Source organism: Rhinoderma darwinii, unplaced genomic scaffold (assembly GCF_050947455.1).
Source record: "Rhinoderma darwinii isolate aRhiDar2 unplaced genomic scaffold, aRhiDar2.hap1 Scaffold_4366, whole genome shotgun sequence".
NCBI lineage: Eukaryota > Metazoa > Chordata > Amphibia > Anura > Rhinodermatidae > Rhinoderma > Rhinoderma darwinii.
This window is the reverse complement of record NW_027463853.1, coordinates 15,001-38,159: the sequence shown is the minus strand read 5'-3', so window position 1 is coordinate 38,159 and position 23,159 is coordinate 15,001.

Here is a 23,159-nt window from a genome sequence, read left to right as displayed (position 1 = left end):
AAACCCCTCACACCGCGCAATCACCGGAAATATAAACCCCTCACACCGCGCAATCACGGAAATATAAAACCCCTCACACCGCGCAATCACCGGAAATATAAACCCCCTCCCACCGCGCAGTCACCGGAAATATAAAACCCCCCACACCGCGCAATCACCGGAAATATAAACCCCCTCACATCGCGCAATCACCGGAAATATAAAACCCCTCACACCGGGCAATCACCGGAAATATAAAACCCCTCACACCGGGCAATCACCGGAAATATAAATCCCTCATACCGCGCAATCACCGGAAATATAAAAACCCCCACACCGCGCAATCTCCGGAAATATAAAACCCCCCACACCTCGCAATCAGCGGAAATATAAAACCCCTCACACCGCGCAATCACCGGAAATATAAAACCCCCCACACCTCGCAATCAGCGGAAATATAAAACCCCTCACACCGCGCAATCACTGGAAATATAAAACCCCTCACACCGGGCAATCACCGGAAATATAAACCCCTGATACCGCGCAATCTCCGGAAATATAAAACCCCCCACACAGCACAATCTCCGGAAATATAAAACCCCCCACACCTCGCAATCACCGGAAATATTAACCCCCTCACACCGCACAATCACCGGAAATATAAAACCCCTCACACCGCGCAATCACCGGAAGTATAAACCCCTCACACCGCGCAATCACCGGAAATATAAAACCCCCCCACACCACGCAATCACCGGAAATATAATCCCCCACACCGCGCAATCACCGGAAATATAAACCCCTCACACCGCGCAATCACCGGAAATATAAAACCCCTCACACCGCGCAATCACTGGAAATATAAAACCCCTCACACCGCGCATTCACCGGAAATATAAAACCCCTCACACCGGAAATATAAAACCCCTCACACCGCGCAATCACCGGAAATATAAACCCCTCACACCGCGCAATCACCGGAAATATAAAACCCCTCACAACGCGCAATCACCGGAAATATAAAACCCCTCACACCGCGCAATCACCGGAAATATTAACCCCCTCACACCGCGCAATCACCGGAAATATAAACCCCTCACACCGCGCAATTACCGGAAATATAAACCCCTTACACCGCGAAATAACCGGAAATATAAAGCCCCTCACACCGCGCAATCACCAGAAATATAAACCCCTCACACCACGCAATCTCCGGAAATATAAACCCCCCCACACCACGCAATCACCGGAAATATAAACCCCTCCACACCGCGCAATCACCGGAAATATAAAACCCCTCACACCGCGCAATCACCGGAAATATAAACCCCTCACACCGCATAATCACCGGAAATATAAAACCCCTCACACCGCGCAATCACCGGAAATATAAACCCCTCACACCACGCAATCTCCGGAAATATAAACCCCCCACACCGCGCAATCACCGGAAATATAATCCCCTCCACACCGCGCAATCACCAGAAATATAAAACCCCTCACACCGCGCAATCACCGGAAATATAAAACCCCTCACACCGCGCAATCACCGGAAATATAAACCCCTCACACCGCGCAATCACCGGAAATATAAACCCCCTCCCACCGCGCAATCACCGGAAATATAAACCCCCTCCCACCGCGCAGTCACCGGAAATATAAAACCCCCCACACCGCGCAATCACCGGAAATATAAACCCCCTCACATCGCGCAATCACCGGAAATATAAAACCCCTCACACCGGGCAATCACCGGAAATATAAAACCCCTCACACCGGGCAATCACCGGAAATATAAATCCCTCATACCGCGCAATCACCGGAAATATAAAAACCCCCACACCGCGCAATCTCCGGAAATATAAAACCCCCCACACCTCGCAATCAGCGGAAATATAAAACCCCTCACACCGCGCAATCACCGGAAATATAAAACCCCCCACACCTCGCAATCAGCGGAAATATAAAACCCCTCACACCGCGCAATCACTGGAAATATAAAACCCCTCACACCGGGCAATCACCGGAAATATAAACCCCTGATACCGCGCAATCTCCGGAAATATAAAACCCCCCACACAGCACAATCTCCGGAAATATAAAACCCCCCACACCTCGCAATCACCGGAAATATTAACCCCCTCACACCGCACAATCACCGGAAATATAAAACCCCTCACACCGCGCAATCACCGGAAGTATAAACCCCTCACACCGCGCAATCACCGGAAATATAAAACCCCCCCACACCACGCAATCACCGGAAATATAATCCCCCACACCGCGCAATCACCGGAAATATAAAACCCCTCACACCGCGCAATCACCGGAAATATAAACCCCTCACACCGCGCAATCACCGGAAATATAAAACCCCTCACACCGCGCAATCACTGGAAATATAAAACCCCTCACACCGCGCATTCACTGGAAATATAAACCCCCTCACACCGGAAATATAAAACCCCTCACACCGCGCAATCACCGGAAATATAAACCCCTCACACCGCGCAATCACCGGAAATATAAAACCCCTCACAACGCGCAATCACCGGAAATATAAAACCCCTCACACCGCGCAATCACCGGAAATATTAACCCCCTCACACCGCGCAATCACCGGAAATATAAACCCCTCACACCGCGCAATTACCGGAAATATAAACCCCTTACACCGCGAAATAACCGGAAATATAAAGCCCCTCACACCGCGCAATCACCAGAAATATAAACCCCTCACACCACGCAATCTCCGGAAATATAAACCCCCCCACACCACGCAATCACCGGAAATATAAACCCCTCCACACCGCGCAATCACCGGAAATATAAAACCCCTCACACCGCGCAATCACCGGAAATATAAACCCCTCACACCGCATAATCACCGGAAATATAAAACCCCTCACACCGCGCAATCACCGGAAATATAAACCCCTCACACCACGCAATCTCCGGAAATATAAAACCCCCCACACCTCGCAATCAGCGGAAATATAAAACCCCTCACACCGCACAATCACCGGAAATATAAAACCCCTCACACCGCGCAATCACCGGAAGTATAAACCCCTCACACCGCGCAATCACCGGAAATATAAAACCTCCCCACACCACGCAATCACCGGAAATATAATCCCCCACACCGCGCAATCACCGGAAATATAAACCCCTCACACCGCGCAATCACCGGAAATATAAAACCCCTCACACAGCGCAATCACTGGAAATATAAAACCCCTCACACCGCGCATTCACCGGAAATATAAAACCCCTCACACCGGAAATATAAAACCCCTCACACCGCGCAATCACCGGAAATATAAACCCCTCACACCGCGCAATCACCGGAAATATAAAACCCCTCACAACGCGCAATCACCGGAAATATAAACCCCTCCACACCGCGCAATCACCGGAAATATAAAACCCCTCACACCGCGCAATCACCGGAAATATAAACCCCTCACACCGCATAATCACCGGAAATATAAAACCCCTCACACCGCGCAATCACCGGAAATATAAACCCCTCACACCACGCAATCTCCGGAAATATAAACCCCCCACACCGCGCAATCACCGGAAATATAATCCCCTCCACACCGCGCAATCACCAGAAATATAAAACCCCTCACACCGCGCAATCACCGGAAATATAAAACCCCTCACACCGCTCAATCACCGGAAATATAAAACCCCTCACACCGCGCAATCACCGGAAATATAAACCCCTCACACCGCGCAATCACCGGAAATATAAAACCCCTCACACCGCGCAATCACCGGAAATATAAAACCTCTCACACCGCGCAATCACCGGAAATATAAACCCCTCACACCACGCAATCTCCGGAAATATAAACCCCCCCCACACCGTGCAATCACCGGAAATATAAACCCCTCCACACCACGCAATCACCGGAAATATAAAACCCCTCACACCGCGCAGTCACCGGAAATATAAACTCCTTACACCGCGCAATCACCGGAAATATAAACCCCCTCACACCTCGCAATCACCGGAAATATAAAACACTCACACCGCGCAATCACCGAATATATAAACCCCCCCACACCGCGCAATCACCGGAAATATAAAACCCCTCACACCGCGCAATCACCGGAAATATAAACCCCTCACACCCCGCAATCACAGGAAATATAAAACCCCTCACACCGCACAATCACCGGAAATATAAACCCCCTCACACCGCGCAATCACCAGAAATATAAAACCCCTCACACCGCGCAATCACCAGAAATATAAAACCCCTCACACCGCGCAATCACCGGAAATATAAACCCCTCACACGGCGCAATCACCGGAAATATAAAACCCCTCACACCGTGCAATCACCGGAAATATAAACCCCCTCACACCGCGCAATCACCGGAAATATAAACCCCTCACACTGCGCAATCACCGGAAATATAAACCCCTCACACCGCGCAATCAACGGAAATATAAACCACTCACACCGCGCAATCACCGGAAATATAAACCCCTCACACTGCGCAATCACCGGAAATATAAAACCACTCACACCGCGCAATCACCGGAAATATAAACCCCCTCACACCGCGCAATCACCGGAAATATAAACCCCTCACACTGCGCAATCACCGGAAATATAAACCCCTCACACCGCGCAATCAACGGAAATATAAACCACTCACACCGCGCAATCACCGGAAATATAAAACCCCTCACACCGTGCAATCACCGGAAATATAAACCCCCCCACAGCGCGCAATCACCGTAAATATAAACCCCTCCACACTGCGCAATCACCGGAAATATAAAACCCCTCACACCGCGCAATCACCGGAAATATAAACCCCTCACACCGCGCAATCACCGGAAATATAAAACCCCTCACACCGCGCAATCACCGGAAATATAAACCCCTCACACCGCGCAATCACCAGAAATATAAAACCCTCACACCGCGCAATCACCGGAAATATAAACCCCTCACAGCGCGCAATCACCGGAAATATAAAACCCCTCACACCGCGCAATCACCGGAAATATAAAACCCCTCACACCGCGCAATCACCGGAGATATAAACCCCTCACACCGCGCAATCACCGGAAATATAAACCCCTCACACCGCGCAATCACGGAAATATAAAACCCCTCACACCGCGCAATCACCGGAAATATAAACCCCCTCCCACCGCGCAGTCACCGGAAATATAAAACCCCCCACACCGCGCAATCACCGGAAATATAAACCCCCTCACATCGCGCAATCACCGGAAATATAAAACCCCTCACACCGGGCAATCACCGGAAATATAAAACCCCTCACACCGGGCAATCACCGGAAATATAAATCCCTCATACCGCGCAATCACCGGAAATATAAAAACCCCCACACCGCGCAATCTCCGGAAATATAAAACCCCCCACACCTCGCAATCAGCGGAAATATAAAACCCCTCACACCGCGCAATCACCGGAAATATAAAACCCCCCACACCTCGCAATCAGCGGAAATATAAAACCCCTCACACCGCGCAATCACTGGAAATATAAAACCCCTCACACCGGGCAATCACCGGAAATATAAACCCCTGATACCGCGCAATCTCCGGAAATATAAAACCCCCCACACAGCACAATCTCCGGAAATATAAAACCCCCCACACCTCGCAATCACCGGAAATATTAACCCCCTCACACCGCACAATCACCGGAAATATAAAACCCCTCACACCGCGCAATCACCGGAAGTATAAACCCCTCACACCGCGCAATCACCGGAAATATAAAACCCCCCCACACCACGCAATCACCGGAAATATAATCCCCCACACCGCGCAATCACCGGAAATATAAACCCCTCACACCGCGCAATCACCGGAAATATAAAACCCCTCACACCGCGCAATCACTGGAAATATAAAACCCCTCACACCGCGCATTCACCGGAAATATAAAACCCCTCACACCGGAAATATAAAACCCCTCACACCGCGCAATCACCGGAAATATAAACCCCTCACACCGCGCAATCACCGGAAATATAAAACCCCTCACAACGCGCAATCACCGGAAATATAAAACCCCTCACACCGCGCAATCACCGGAAATATTAACCCCCTCACACCGCGCAATCACCGGAAATATAAACCCCTCACACCGCGCAATTACCGGAAATATAAACCCCTTACACCGCGAAATAACCGGAAATATAAAGCCCCTCACACCGCGCAATCACCAGAAATATAAACCCCTCACACCACGCAATCTCCGGAAATATAAACCCCCCCACACCACGCAATCACCGGAAATATAAACCCCTCCACACCGCGCAATCACCGGAAATATAAAACCCCTCACACCGCGCAATCACCGGAAATATAAACCCCTCACACCGCATAATCACCGGAAATATAAAACCCCTCACACCGCGCAATCACCGGAAATATAAACCCCTCACACCACGCAATCTCCGGAAATATAAACCCCCCACACCGCGCAATCACCGGAAATATAATCCCCTCCACACCGCGCAATCACCAGAAATATAAAACCCCTCACACCGCGCAATCACCGGAAATATAAAACCCCTCACACCGCGCAATCACCGGAAATATAAAACCCCTCACACCGCGCAATCACCGGAAATATAAACCCCTCACACCGCGCAATCACCGGAAATATAAAACCCCTCACACCGCGCAATCACCGGAAATATAAAACCTCTCACACCGCGCAATCACCGGAAATATAAACCCCTCACACCACGCAATCTCCGGAAATATAAACCCCCCCCCACACCGTGCAATCACCGGAAATATAAACCCCTCCACACCACGCAATCACCGGAAATATAAAACCCCTCACACCGCGCAGTCACCGGAAATATAAACTCCTCACACCGCGCAATCACCGGAAATATAAACCCCCTCACACCTCGCAATCACCGGAAATATAAAACACTCACACCGCGCAATCACCGAATATATAAACCCCCCCCAACACCGCGCAATCACCGGAAATATAAAACCCCTCACACCGCGCAATCACCGGAAATATAAACCCCTCACACCCCGCAATCACAGGAAATATAAAACCCCTCACACCGCACAATCACCGGAAATATAAACCCCCCCCCCACACTGCGCAATCGCCGGAAATATAAAACCCCTCACACCGCGCAATCACCAGAAATATAAAACCCCTCACACCGCGCAATCACCGGAAATATAAACCCCCCACACAGCGCAATCACTGGAAATATAAACCCCCCACACCGCGCAATCACCGGAAATAGAAAACCCCTCACACCGCGCAATCACCGGAAATATAAAACCCCTCACACCGCGCAATCACCGGAAATATAAAACCCCCCCACACCGCGCTATCACCGGAAATATAAAACCCCTCACACCGCGCAATCACCGGAAATATAAAACCCCTCACACCGCGCAATCACCGGAAATATAAAACCCCTCACACCGCGCAATCACCGGAAATATAAAACCCCTCACACCGCGCAATAACCGGAAATATAAAACCCCTCACACCGCGCAATCACCGGAAATATAAAACCCCTCACACCGCGCAATCACCGGAAATATAAACCCCTCACACCGCGCAATCACCGGAAATATAAAACCCCTCACACCGCGCAATCACCGGAAATATAAAACCTCTCACACCGCGCAATCACCGGAAATATAAACCCCTCACACCGCGCAATCTCCGGAAATATAAAACCCCTCACACCGCGCAATCACCGGAAATATAAACCCCCTCACACCGCGCAATCACCGGAAATATAAACCCCTCACACCGCGCAATCACCGGAAATATAAACCCCTCACACCGCGCAATCACCGGAAATATAAACCCCTCACACCGCGCAATCACCGGAAATATAAACCCCCCACACCGCGCAATCACCGGAAATATAAAACCCCTCACACCTCGCAATCACCGGAAATATAAAACACTCACACCGCGCAATCACCGGAAATATAAACCCCCCCACACCGCGCAATCACCAGAAATATAAAACCCCTCACACCGCGCAATCACCGGAAATATAAACCCCTCACACCCCGCAATCACCGGAAATATAAACCCCCTCACACCGCGCAATCACCGGAAATATAAACCCCTCACAGCGCGCAATCACCGGAAATATAAAACCCCTCACACCGCGCAATCACCGGAAATATAAAACCCCTCACACCGCGCAATCACCGGAGATATAAACCCCTCACACCGCGCAATCACCGGAAATATAAACCCCTCACACCGCGCAATCACGGAAATATAAAACCCCTCACACCGCGCAATCACCGGAAATATAAACCCCCTCCCACCGCGCAGTCACCGGAAATATAAAACCCCCCACACCGCGCAATCACCGGAAATATAAACCCCCTCACATCGCGCAATCACCGGAAATATAAAACCCCTCACACCGGGCAATCACCGGAAATATAAAACCCCTCACACCGGGCAATCACCGGAAATATAAATCCCTCATACCGCGCAATCACCGGAAATATAAAAACCCCCACACCGCGCAATCTCCGGAAATATAAAACCCCCCACACCTCGCAATCAGCGGAAATATAAAACCCCTCACACCGCGCAATCACCGGAAATATAAAACCCCCCACACCTCGCAATCAGCGGAAATATAAAACCCCTCACACCGCGCAATCACTGGAAATATAAAACCCCTCACACCGGGCAATCACCGGAAATATAAACCCCTGATACCGCGCAATCTCCGGAAATATAAAACCCCCCACACAGCACAATCTCCGGAAATATAAAACCCCCCACACCTCGCAATCACCGGAAATATTAACCCCCTCACACCGCACAATCACCGGAAATATAAAACCCCTCACACCGCGCAATCACCGGAAGTATAAACCCCTCACACCGCGCAATCACCGGAAATATAAAACCCCCCCACACCACGCAATCACCGGAAATATAATCCCCCACACCGCGCAATCACCGGAAATATAAACCCCTCACACCGCGCAATCACCGGAAATATAAAACCCCTCACACCGCGCAATCACTGGAAATATAAAACCCCTCACACCGCGCATTCACCGGAAATATAAAACCCCTCACACCGGAAATATAAAACCCCTCACACCGCGCAATCACCGGAAATATAAACCCCTCACACCGCGCAATCACCGGAAATATAAAACCCCTCACAACGCGCAATCACCGGAAATATAAAACCCCTCACACCGCGCAATCACCGGAAATATTAACCCCCTCACACCGCGCAATCACCGGAAATATAAACCCCTCACACCGCGCAATTACCGGAAATATAAACCCCTTACACCGCGAAATAACCGGAAATATAAAGCCCCTCACACCGCGCAATCACCAGAAATATAAACCCCTCACACCACGCAATCTCCGGAAATATAAACCCCCCCACACCACGCAATCACCGGAAATATAAACCCCTCCACACCGCGCAATCACCGGAAATATAAAACCCCTCACACCGCGCAATCACCGGAAATATAAACCCCTCACACCGCATAATCACCGGAAATATAAAACCCCTCACACCGCGCAATCACCGGAAATATAAACCCCTCACACCACGCAATCTCCGGAAATATAAACCCCCCACACCGCGCAATCACCGGAAATATAATCCCCTCCACACCGCGCAATCACCAGAAATATAAAACCCCTCACACCGCGCAATCACCGGAAATATAAAACCCCTCACACCGCGCAATCACCGGAAATATAAAACCCCTCACACCGCGCAATCACCGGAAATATAAACCCCTCACACCGCGCAATCACCGGAAATATAAAACCCCTCACACCGCGCAATCACCGGAAATATAAAACCTCTCACACCGCGCAATCACCGGAAATATAAACCCCTCACACCACGCAATCTCCGGAAATATAAACCCCCCCCCACACCGTGCAATCACCGGAAATATAAACCCCTCCACACCACGCAATCACCGGAAATATAAAACCCCTCACACCGCGCAGTCACCGGAAATATAAACTCCTCACACCGCGCAATCACCGGAAATATAAACCCCCTCACACCTCGCAATCACCGGAAATATAAAACACTCACACCGCGCAATCACCGAATATATAAACCCCCCCCAACACCGCGCAATCACCGGAAATATAAAACCCCTCACACCGCGCAATCACCGGAAATATAAACCCCTCACACCCCGCAATCACAGGAAATATAAAACCCCTCACACCGCACAATCACCGGAAATATAAACCCCCCCCCCACACTGCGCAATCGCCGGAAATATAAAACCCCTCACACCGCGCAATCACCAGAAATATAAAACCCCTCACACCGCGCAATCACCGGAAATATAAACCCCCCACACAGCGCAATCACTGGAAATATAAACCCCCCACACCGCGCAATCACCGGAAATAGAAAACCCCTCACACCGCGCAATCACCGGAAATATAAAACCCCTCACACCGCGCAATCACCGGAAATATAAAACCCCCCCACACCGCGCTATCACCGGAAATATAAAACCCCTCACACCGCGCAATCACCGGAAATATAAAACCCCTCACACCGCGCAATCACCGGAAATATAAAACCCCTCACACCGCGCAATCACCGGAAATATAAAACCCCTCACACCGCGCAATAACCGGAAATATAAAACCCCTCACACCGCGCAATCACCGGAAATATAAAACCCCTCACACCGCGCAATCACCGGAAATATAAACCCCTCACACCGCGCAATCACCGGAAATATAAAACCCCTCACACCGCGCAATCACCGGAAATATAAAACCTCTCACACCGCGCAATCACCGGAAATATAAACCCCTCACACCGCGCAATCTCCGGAAATATAAAACCCCTCACACCGCGCAATCACCGGAAATATAAACCCCCTCACACCGCGCAATCACCGGAAATATAAACCCCTCACACCGCGCAATCACCGGAAATATAAACCCCTCACACCGCGCAATCACCGGAAATATAAACCCCTCACACCGCGCAATCACCGGAAATATAAACCCCCCACACCGCGCAATCACCGGAAATATAAAACCCCTCACACCTCGCAATCACCGGAAATATAAAACACTCACACCGCGCAATCACCGGAAATATAAACCCCCCCACACCGCGCAATCACCAGAAATATAAAACCCCTCACACCGCGCAATCACCGGAAATATAAACCCCTCACACCCCGCAATCACCGGAAATATAAACCCCCTCACACCGCGCAATCACCGGAAATATAAACCCCTCACACCGCGCAATCTCCGGAAATATAAAACCCCTCACACCGCGCAATCACCGGAAATATAAACCCCCTCACACCGCGCAATCACCGGAAATATAAACCCCTCACACCGCGCAATCACCGGAAATATAAACCCCTCACACCGCGCAATCACCGGAAATATAAACCCCTCACACCGCGCAATCACCGGAAATATAAACCCCCCACACCGCGCAATCACCGGAAATATAAAACCCCACACACCGCGCAATCACCGGAAATATAAACCCCTCCACACCGCGCAATCACCGGAAATATAAACCCCTCACACCGCGCAATCACCGGAAATATAAACCCCTCACACCGCGCAATCACCGGAAATATAAACCCCTCACACCGCGCAATCACCGGAAATATAAACCCCCCACACCGCGCAATCACCGGAAATATAAACCCCCCCACACCGCGCAATCACCGGAAATATAAACCCCCTCACACCGCGCAATCACCGGAAATATAAACCCCTCACACCGCGCAATCTCCGGAAATATAAAACCCCTCACACCGCGCAATCACCGGAAATATAAACCCCCTCACACCGCGCAATCACCGGAAATATAAACCCCTCACACCGCGCAATCACCGGAAATATAAACCCCTCACACCGCGCAATCACCGGAAATATAAACCCCTCACACCGCGCAATCACCGGAAATATGAAACCCCTCACACCGCGCAATCACCGGAAATATAAAACCCCTCACACCGCGCAATCACCGGAAATATAAAACCCCTCACACCGGGCAATCACTGGAAATATAAACCCCTCACACCGCGCAATCACCGGAAATATAAAACCCCTCACACCGCGCAATCACCGGAAATATAAACCCCCTCACACCGCGCAATCACCGGAAATATAAACCCCTCACACCGCGCAATCACCGGAAATATAAACCCCCCCACACCGCGCAATCACCGGAAATATAAACCCCCCCACACGCGCAATCACCGGAAATATAAACCCCCCACACCGCGCAATCACCGGAAATATAAACCCCTCACACCGCGCAATCACCGGAAATATTAACCCTTCACACCGCGCAATCACCGGAAATATAAAACCCCCCACACCGCGCAATCACCGGAAATATAAACCTCCTCACACCGCGCAATCACCGGAAATATAAACCCCTCACACCGCGCAATCACCGGAAATATAAACCCCCACACACCGCGCAATCACCGGAAATATAAACCCCCCCACACCGCGCAATCACCGGAAATATAAACCCCCCACACCGCGCAATCACCGGAAATATAAACCCCTCACACCGCGCAATCACCGGAAATATTAACCCTTCACACCGCGCAATCACCGGAAATATAAAACCCCCCACACCGCGCAATCACCGGAAATATAAACCCCCCCCCACACCGCGCAATCACCGGAAATATAAACCCCCCCACACCGCGCAATCACCGGAAATATAACCCCCCCACACCGCGCAATCACCGGAAATATAAAACCCCTCACACCACGCAATCACCAGAAATATAAAACCCCTCACACCGCGCAATCACCGGAAATATAAACCCCCCTCACACCGCGCAATCACCGGAAATATAAACCCCCCCACAGCGCGCAATCACCAGAAATATAAACCCCCTCACACCGCGCAATCACCGGAAATATAAAACCCCCCCCACACCGCGCAATCACCGGAAATATAAAACCCCTCACACCGCGCAATCACCAGAAATATAAAACCTCTCACACCGCGCAATCACCGGAAATATAAACCCCTCACACCGCACAATCACCGGAAATATAAAACCCCTCACACCGCGCAATCACCGGAAATATAAACCCATCACACCACGCAATCACCGGAAATATAAACTCCTCACACCGCGCAATCACCGGAAATATAAACCCCTCACACCGCGCAATCACCGGAAATATAAACCCCTCACATCGCGCAATCACCGGAAATATAAACCCCTCACACCGCGCAATCACCGGAAATATAAAACCCCTCACACCGCGCAATCACCGGAAATATAAAACCCCTCACACCGCGCAATCACTGGAAATATAAAACACCTCACACCGTGCAATCACCGGAAATATAAACCCCCCACACCGCGCAATCACCGGAAATATAAACCCCCCCCCCACACCGCGCAATCACCGGAAATATAAACCCCTCACACCGCGCAATCACCGGAAATATAAACCCCCTCACACCGCGCAATCACTGGAAATATAAACCCCCCCACACCACGCAATCACCGGAAATACAAACCCCCCACACCGCGCAATCACCGGAAATACAAACCCCCCACACCGCGCAATCACCGGAAATATAAACCCCCCCCACACCACGCAATCACCGGAAATACAAACCCCCCACACCGCGCAATCTCCGGAAATATAAAACCCCCCACACCTCGCAATCAGCAGAAATATAAAACCCCTCACACCACGCAATCACCGGAAATATAAAACCCCCCACACCGCGCAATCATCGGAAATATAACCCCCTCACACCGCGCAATCACCGGAAATATAAACCCCCTCACACCGCGCAATCACCGGAAATATAAACCCCTCACACCGCGCAACCACCGGAAATCTAAAACCCCTCACACCGCGCAATCACCGGAAATATAAACCCCTCACACCGCGCAATCACCGGAAATCTAAACCCCTCACACAGCGCAATCACCGGAAATATAAAATCTTCACACCGCGCAATCACCGGAAATATAACACCTCACACCGCGCAATCATCGGAAATATAAAACCCCTCACACCGCGCAATCACTGGAAATATAAAACACCTCACACCGTGCAATCACCGGAAATATAAACCCCCCACACCGCGCAATCACCGGAAATATAAACCCCCCCCCACACCGCGCAATCACCGGAAATATAAACCCCTCACACCGCGCAATCACCGGAAATATAAACCCCCCCCACACCACGCAATCACCGGAAATACAAACCCCCCACACCGCGCAATCACCGGAAATATAAACCCCTCACACCGCGCAATCACCGGAAATACAAACCCCCCACACCGCGCAATCACCGGAAATATAAACCCCTCACACCGCGAAATCCCTGGAAATATAAAACCCCCCACACCGCGCAATCACCGGAAATATAAACCCCTCACACCGCGCAATCACCGGAAATATAAAACCCCTCACACCGCGCAACCACCGGAAATATAAACCCCCCCCCCCCACACCGCGCAATCAACGGAAATATAAACCCCTCACACTGCGCAATCACCGGAAATATAAACCCCTCACACCGCGCAATCACCGGAAATATAAACCCCCCCCACACCGCGCAATCACCGGAAATGTAAAACCCCCCACACCGCGCAATCACCGGAAATATAAACCCCTCACACCGCGCAATCACCGGAAATATAAACCCCCCCCACACCGCGCAATCACCGGGAATATAAAACCCCCTCACACCGCGCAATCACCGGAAATATAAACCCCTCACACCGCGCAATCACCGGAAATATAAACCCCTCACACCGCGCAATCACCGGAAATATAAAACCCCACACACCGCGCAATCACCGGAAATATAAAACCCCCCACAACGCGCAATCACCGGAAATATAAAACCCTCACACCGCGCAATCACCGGAAATATAAAACCCCTCACACCGCGCAATCACCGGAAATATCAAACCCCTCACACCGCGCAATCACCGGAAATATAAAACCCCTCACACCGCGCAATCACCGGAAATATAAAACCCCTCACACCGCGCAATCACCGGAAATATAAAACCCCACACACCGCGCAATCACCGGAAATATAAACCCCCTCCCACCGCGCAGTCACCGGAAATATAAAACCCCCCACACCGCGCAATCACCGGAAATATAAACCCCCTCACATCGCGCAATCACCGGAAATATAAAACCCCCACACCGCGCAATCACCGGAAATATAAAACCCCTCACACCGGGCAATCACCGGAAATATAAATCCCTCATACCGCGCAATCACCGGAAATATAAAAACCCCCACACCGCGCAATCTCCGGAAATATAAAACCCCCCACACCTCGCAATCAGCAGAAATATAAAACCCCTCACACCACGCAATCACCGGAAATATAAAACCCCCCACACCGCGCAATCATCGGAAATATAACCCCCTCACACCGCGCAATCACCGGAAATATAAACCCCCTCACACCGCGCAATCACCGGAAATATAAACCCCTCACACCGCGCAACCACCGGAAATCTAAAACCCCTCACACCGCGCAATCACCGGAAATATAAACCCCTCACACCGCGCAATCACCGGAAATATAAACCCCTCACACCGCGCAATCACCGGAAATCTAAACCCCTCACACAGCGCAATCACCGGAAATATAAAATCTTCACACCGCGCAATCACCGGAAATATAACACCTCACACCGCGCAATCATCGGAAATATGAAACCCCTCACACCGCGCAATCACCGGAAATATAAACATTTTACATATATCCTGATGTACCCCGCACAGATTACATATACCCTGATGTACTCCTCACATATTACATATACCCTGATGTACTCCTCACAGATTACATATACCCTGATGTACTCCTCACATCTTACATATATCCTGATGTACTCCTCACAGATTACATATACCCTGATGTACTCCTCACATCTTACATATACCCTGATGTACTCCTCACATATTACATATACCCTGATGTACTCCTCACATATTACATATATCCTGATGTACTCCTCACAGATTACATATACCCTGATGTACTCCTCACAGATTACATATACCCTGATGTACTCCGCACAGATTACATATACCCTGATGTACTCCTCACAGATTACATATACCCTGATGTACTCCTCACATCTTACATATACCCTGATGTACTCCTCACAGATTACATATACCCTGATGTACTCCTCACAGATTACATATACCCTGCTGTACTCCGTACAGATTACATATACCCTGATGTACTCCTCACAGATTACATATACCCTGATGTACTCCTCACAGCTTACATATACCCTGATGTACTCCTCACAGATTACATATACCCTGATGTACTCCTCACAGATTACATATATCCTGATGTACTCCTCACATATTACATATATCCTGATGTACTCCTCACATCTTACATATACCCTGATGTACTCCTCACAGCTTACATATACCCTGATGTACTCCTCACAGATTACATATACCCTGATGTACTCCTCACAGATTACATATATCCTGATGTACTCCTCACATATTACATATACCCTGATGTACGCCTCACATATTACATATACCCTGATGTACTCCTCACATATTACATATACCCTGATGTACTCCTCACAGATTACATATACCCTGATGTACTCCTCACAGATTACATATATCCTGATGTACTCCTCACAGATTACATATATCCTGATGTACTCCTTACATATTACATATACCCTGATGTACTCCTCACATATTACATATACCCTGATGTACTCCTCACATATTACATATATCCTGATGCACTCCTCACATATTACATATACCCTGATGTACTCCTCACATATTACATATACCCTGATGTACTCCTCACAGATTACATATACCCTGATGTACTCCTCACATATTACATATACCCTGATGTACTCCTCACAGATTACATATACCCTGATGTACTCCTCACAGATTACATATACCCTGATGTACTCCTCACATATTACATATACCCTGATGTACTCCTCACAGATTACATATATCCTGATGTACTCCTCACATATTACATATACCCTGATGTACTCCTCACATATTACATATACCCTGATGTACTCCTCACAGATTACATATACTCTGATGTACTCCTCACATATTACATATACACTGATGTACTCCTCACAGATTACATATACCCTGATGTACTCCTCACATATTACATATACCCTGATGTACTACTCACATATTACATATACCCTGATGTACTCCTCACATATTACATATACCCTGATGTACTCCTCACATATTACATATACCCTGATGTACTCCTCACATATTACACATACCCTGATGTACTCCTCACATATTACATATATCCTGATGCACTCCTCACATATTACATATACCCTGATGTACTCCTCGCATATTACATACACCCTGATGTACTCCTCACAGATTACATATATCCTGATGTACTCCTCACATATTACATATATCTTGATGTACTCCTCACATCTTACATATACCCTGATGTACGCCTCACATATTACATATACCCTGATGTACTCCTCACATATTACATATACCCTGATGTACTCCTCACAGATTACATATACCCTGATGTACTCCTCACAGATTACATATATCCTGATGTACTCCTCACAGATTACATATATCCTGATGTACTCCTTACATATTACATATACCCTGATGTACTCCTCACATATTACATATACCCTGATGTACTCCTCACATATTACATATATCCTGATGCACTCCTCACATATTACATATACCCTGATGTACTCCTCACAGATTACATATACCCTGATGTACTCCTCACATATTACATATACCCTGATGTACTCCTCACATATTACATATACACTGATGTACTCCTCACAGATTACATATACCCTGATGTACTCCTCACAGATTACATATACTCTGATGTACTCCTCACATATTACATATACACTGATGTACTCCTCACAGATTACATATACCCTGATGTACTCCTCACATATTACATATACCCTGATGTACTACTCACATATTACATATACCCTGATGTACTCCTCACATATTACATATACCCTGATGTACTCCTCACATATTACATATACCCTGATGTACTACTCACATATTACATATACCCTGATGTACTCCTCACATATTACATATACCCTGATGTACTCCTCACATATTACATATACCCTGATGTACTCCTCACAGATTACATATACCCTGATGTACTCCTCACATATTACATATACCCTGATGTACTCCTCACATATTACATATACCCTGATGTATTCCTCACATATTACATATACCCTGATGTACTCCTCACATCTTACATATATCCTGATGTACCCCTCACAGATTACATATACCCTGATGTACTCCTCACATATTACATATACCCTGATGTACTCCTCACATATTACATATACCCTGATGTGCTCCTCACAGATTACATATACCCTGATGTACTCCTCACATATTACATATACCCTGATGTACTCCTCACATATTACATATACCCTGATGTACTCCTCACATATTACATATACCCTGATGTACTCCTCACAGATTACATATACCCTGATGTACTCCTCACATATTACATATACCCTGATGTACTCCTCACATATTACATATACCCTGATGTACTCCTCACATATTACATATACCCTGATGTACTCCGCACATATTACATATATACTGATGTACTCCGCACATATTACATATATCCTGATGTACTCCGCACAGCTTACATATACCCTGATGTACTCCTCACAGATTACATATACCCTGATGTACTCCTCACATATTACATATACCCTGATGTACTCCTCACAGATTACATATACCCTGATGTGCTCCTCACATATTACATATACCCTGATGTACTCCTCACATATTACATATGCCCTGATGTACTCCTCACAGATTACATATACCCTGATGTACTCCTCACAGATTACATATACCCTGATGTACTCCTCACAGATTACATATACCCTGATATACTCCTCACATATTACATATACCCTGATGTACTCCTCACATATTACATATACCCTGATGTACTCCTCACAGATTACATATACCCTGATATACTCCTCACAGATTACATATACCCTGATATACTCCTCACATATTACATATACCCTGATGTACTCCTCACAGATTACATATACCCTGATATACTCCTCACAGATTACATATATCCTGATGTACTCCTCACATATTACATATACCCTGATGTACTCCTCACAGATTACATATACCCTGATATACTCCTCACAGATTACATATATCCTGATGTACTCCTCACAGATTACATATATCCTGATGTACTCCTCACATATTACATATACCCTGATGTACTCCTCACATATTACATATACCCTGATATACGCCTCACAGATTACATATACCCTGATATACTCCTCACAGTTTACATATACCCTGATGTACTCCTCACAGATTACATATACCCTGATATACGCCTCACAGATTACATATACCCTGATATACTCCTCACAGATTACATATACCCTGATGTACTCCTCACATATTACATATACCCTGATGTACTCCTCACATATTACATACACCCTGATGTACTCCTCACAGATTAGATATACCCTGATGTACTCCTCACATATTACATATACCCTGATGTACTCCTCACAGATTACATATACCCTGATATACTCCTCACAGATTACATATATCCTGATGTACTCCTCACAGATTACATATACCCTGATGTACTCCTCACATATTACATATACCCTGATGTACTCCTCACATATTACATATACCCTGATGTACTCCTCACAGATTACATATACCCTGATATACTCCTCACAGATTACATATATCCTGATGTACTCCTCACATATTACATATACCCTGATGTACTCCTCACATCTTACATGTACCCTGATATACTCCTCACAGATTACATATACCCTGATGTACTCCTCACATATTACATATATCCTGATGTACTCCTCACAGATTACATATACCCTGATGTACTCCTCACATATTACATATACCCTGATGTACTCCTTGTTATCGTTTCTTTCTTTTTGAATATAAAGAAATTTTGAGCTAAAACAACTTTTTATTTCCACTGCTCAATTCTAATACAATCGATGTAACACCTGTGGGGTCAAAATGCTCACTGCGGCCCTAAATGCTCACCCTGAGGGGTGTAGAATCCAAAATGGGGTCATTTGGGGAGGGTCTCCATACCTCCCAACAGTCCCAGATTCCAGGTGGTGTCCCGATCGGCCGCTGGCATGTCCCGGTGTCAACTACATCTACGTTCTCAGGACACAGATCAGGGCCACCGTACACACATGGTCGAACCGGGCAAATGCCGGGGCCCCCTGCTCTTATACGAGGGTCCACTCAGCTGACGGGTGCTTTATGCTGCCCAGCTCAATCTCACTTTGCACAAACTGGGGGTCTTTCATATTTGTTCTCCCGTTTCTGCCGCCGCGTGAGTTGCTCCGCAAAGAGTCCAGTAAGTCACATGGCACACTAGGGCCACATATGTCATATCACTAAACACTGCAGAATCGGGGTAATAAATATTGAGCTGTGATTCTCTGTTATCATCTGCTGTGTTAGTGAAATAAAGGAATAAAATGATATCTGCAGAATAAGAGAAACATTCGGACATTTCACCCCCACTTTTTATGGGGGGGGGTAATAGATTGTCCCTTGTTGGCATTACTTTATCTGTCCTTCTGTTTTATGTCGTTAGAAAATGTATAAATTTACCAGCAATTGTTTATATTTTCAAGAAAAATTCCAAAAAGCCTCCAGACAGATACAGAGTGATATATTCTGCAGATTATTGCACCACTGTCCTCTCTAGATATCTGCAGAACATTGCTCTGTCCTCTCCACCTCCTGACAGATACAGAGTGATATATTCTGCAGATTATTACACCACTGACCTCTCTAGAGATCTGCAGAACATTGCTCTGTCCTCTCCACCTCCTGACAGATACAGAGTGACATATTCTGCAGAGTATTACACCTATAACCTTCGGACCCCCATAGAACACAGGTTCCCTGGATAAATTCCCCAATCTAGAAATGAAAACACTAAAAATGGTAAAAATAAATCTGTTTATTATAGAATCTGGTAGAATTTCTGTGCGGTTTTCTGTGGCTCCGGCCCTTTAACATGCGATGATCGGTGAGATGAAGAGGGGGAGGGTCCTTCTTCACCCGTGGATATGGCCGCCAGTCCACCCTTACACAGCTCGATCCTGGATCAGAAGAAACCGGAAACTTTTTTCATATTTTTCAAAGTCGGATCCTAGAAAAGGAAAAAATACAAATAAGCAAAAAAATTCACAAAACCTTCACCACAAGGAGAAGATGAAGACGAGCGGAAGACGTCAGACTTACCGGATCTCACGTCTGCTCATCACTGGAGGAGTCTTCATGGGAATTTCTGATGGTTTAGGTGGTAAAGACCACGATGTTGGGGTGACAACTGCAAAACAAATCAGAAATTCAGTGTCCAGGCGGCTGTAGAAGAGTCGTGAGGTGAGAAGATCATCAGTGGACGGCACTTACCTCACCTAAAGATGGTAACTGGGCCCCGAGCGGCAGATGGAAATAAGATGGCCGCTATCTCTCCCAGGGGTTGGGGGCCCTGATGGTAAATGGGCCCCAAGTGGCAGATGTTACTAAAATGGCCACTTTCTCTTTCGGGGGTTGGAGGCCCTGATGTTAAACGTAGCCCCCGAAAGGTCATCCATCTCCACATCAGGAGCTGGAAATTGGCGTCCGCCAACCTCCATCTTCCCATCCTCCTCCTCCATCTCCACGTCCTCTGGAAACTGGCGTCCGCCAGCCTCCATCTTCTCATCCTCCTCCTCCATCTCCACGTCCTCTGGAAACTGGCGTCCGCCAACCTCCATCTTCTCATCCTCCTCCTCCATCTCCACGTCCTCCGGAAATTGGCGTCCGCCAACCTCCATCTTCTCTACAACACTCATCATTGGAAACATCACCATCCTCCTCTTCTTCATATGAGACACGTCCATGACGAGAGCCAGCAAGAGAAACTGACACCGCGGTCAATGTGTGACCCCAATTTATAAACTTGATGATGTCACAAACTGAGGGCCATTATGTGCAAACGGAACACATGCAGATCACAGGCCCCGCCCTTCACATGACATCACGCTCAGATTCTCTAGAGGACGTCACGCTCAGAGAAATAGAATCTGCCCACATTCTAGATGACATCACAAGAAACGTATCCCAGTGAACCGTTACAACAGAGCGGCCATTTATAACGTAATATGGTAGAAGAATACAGACAGTCGGGGGTTTTAAATAAAACATTGTTACACCGTTCACTGTGTGAGTCAAATAATGCTATGTTGTAATAGTTCCGGACTTTTACCGATGCAGCGATACCAATTTTATTATTATTTTTACATTGTGCTTGGGGAATAATGGGAAATGTTTTTTTTTTTACACACATTTTATTAGTTCCCCTAGGGGACTTGAACCAGTGATCATTAGATCGCTGGTACAATACACTGCAATACATGGATGAGTTACGGAAACAGCGTAACTCGCTGAGCTACGCTGGTTCCGGAACTCCCATAGTAGTGAATGTCAGTTATAGAAGCAGCGTAGCGTGCTACTCTGTAGCCGTAACTACTATTCAGTTCTATGGGAGTTGCGGAAACTGCGTAGCTCAGAGAGTTACGCTGTTTGCGTAACTCGAACATGTAACCAGGAAGTGAAGTGGCCGGAAGACCGCGGAGCCGGGTAAGATGGAATGGGGCTTATGGGGTCCCGTTCTAGAGATATTACACCTGTGGATATGTCATAAATGTCCTTCGTAGGAAAACCAATATAAATGCAGCGGTCGCTATTGACCGCAGTATTTAACTAGTTAAACAGCGCCATCTCTGTTCCTAGCCGGTAGTGCAGCGTGTCAGAAGCTGACACCTGCAGTGTATGGGGCAGGCTCAGCGCGTGAGCCCGCTCCATACATCAACCCCTCCCCGCCTGATGATGTGCTGGCACATCACGGGTCGGGAAGGGGTTAAGTAAGGAGCGGTCAGGGGGCCCGGCACT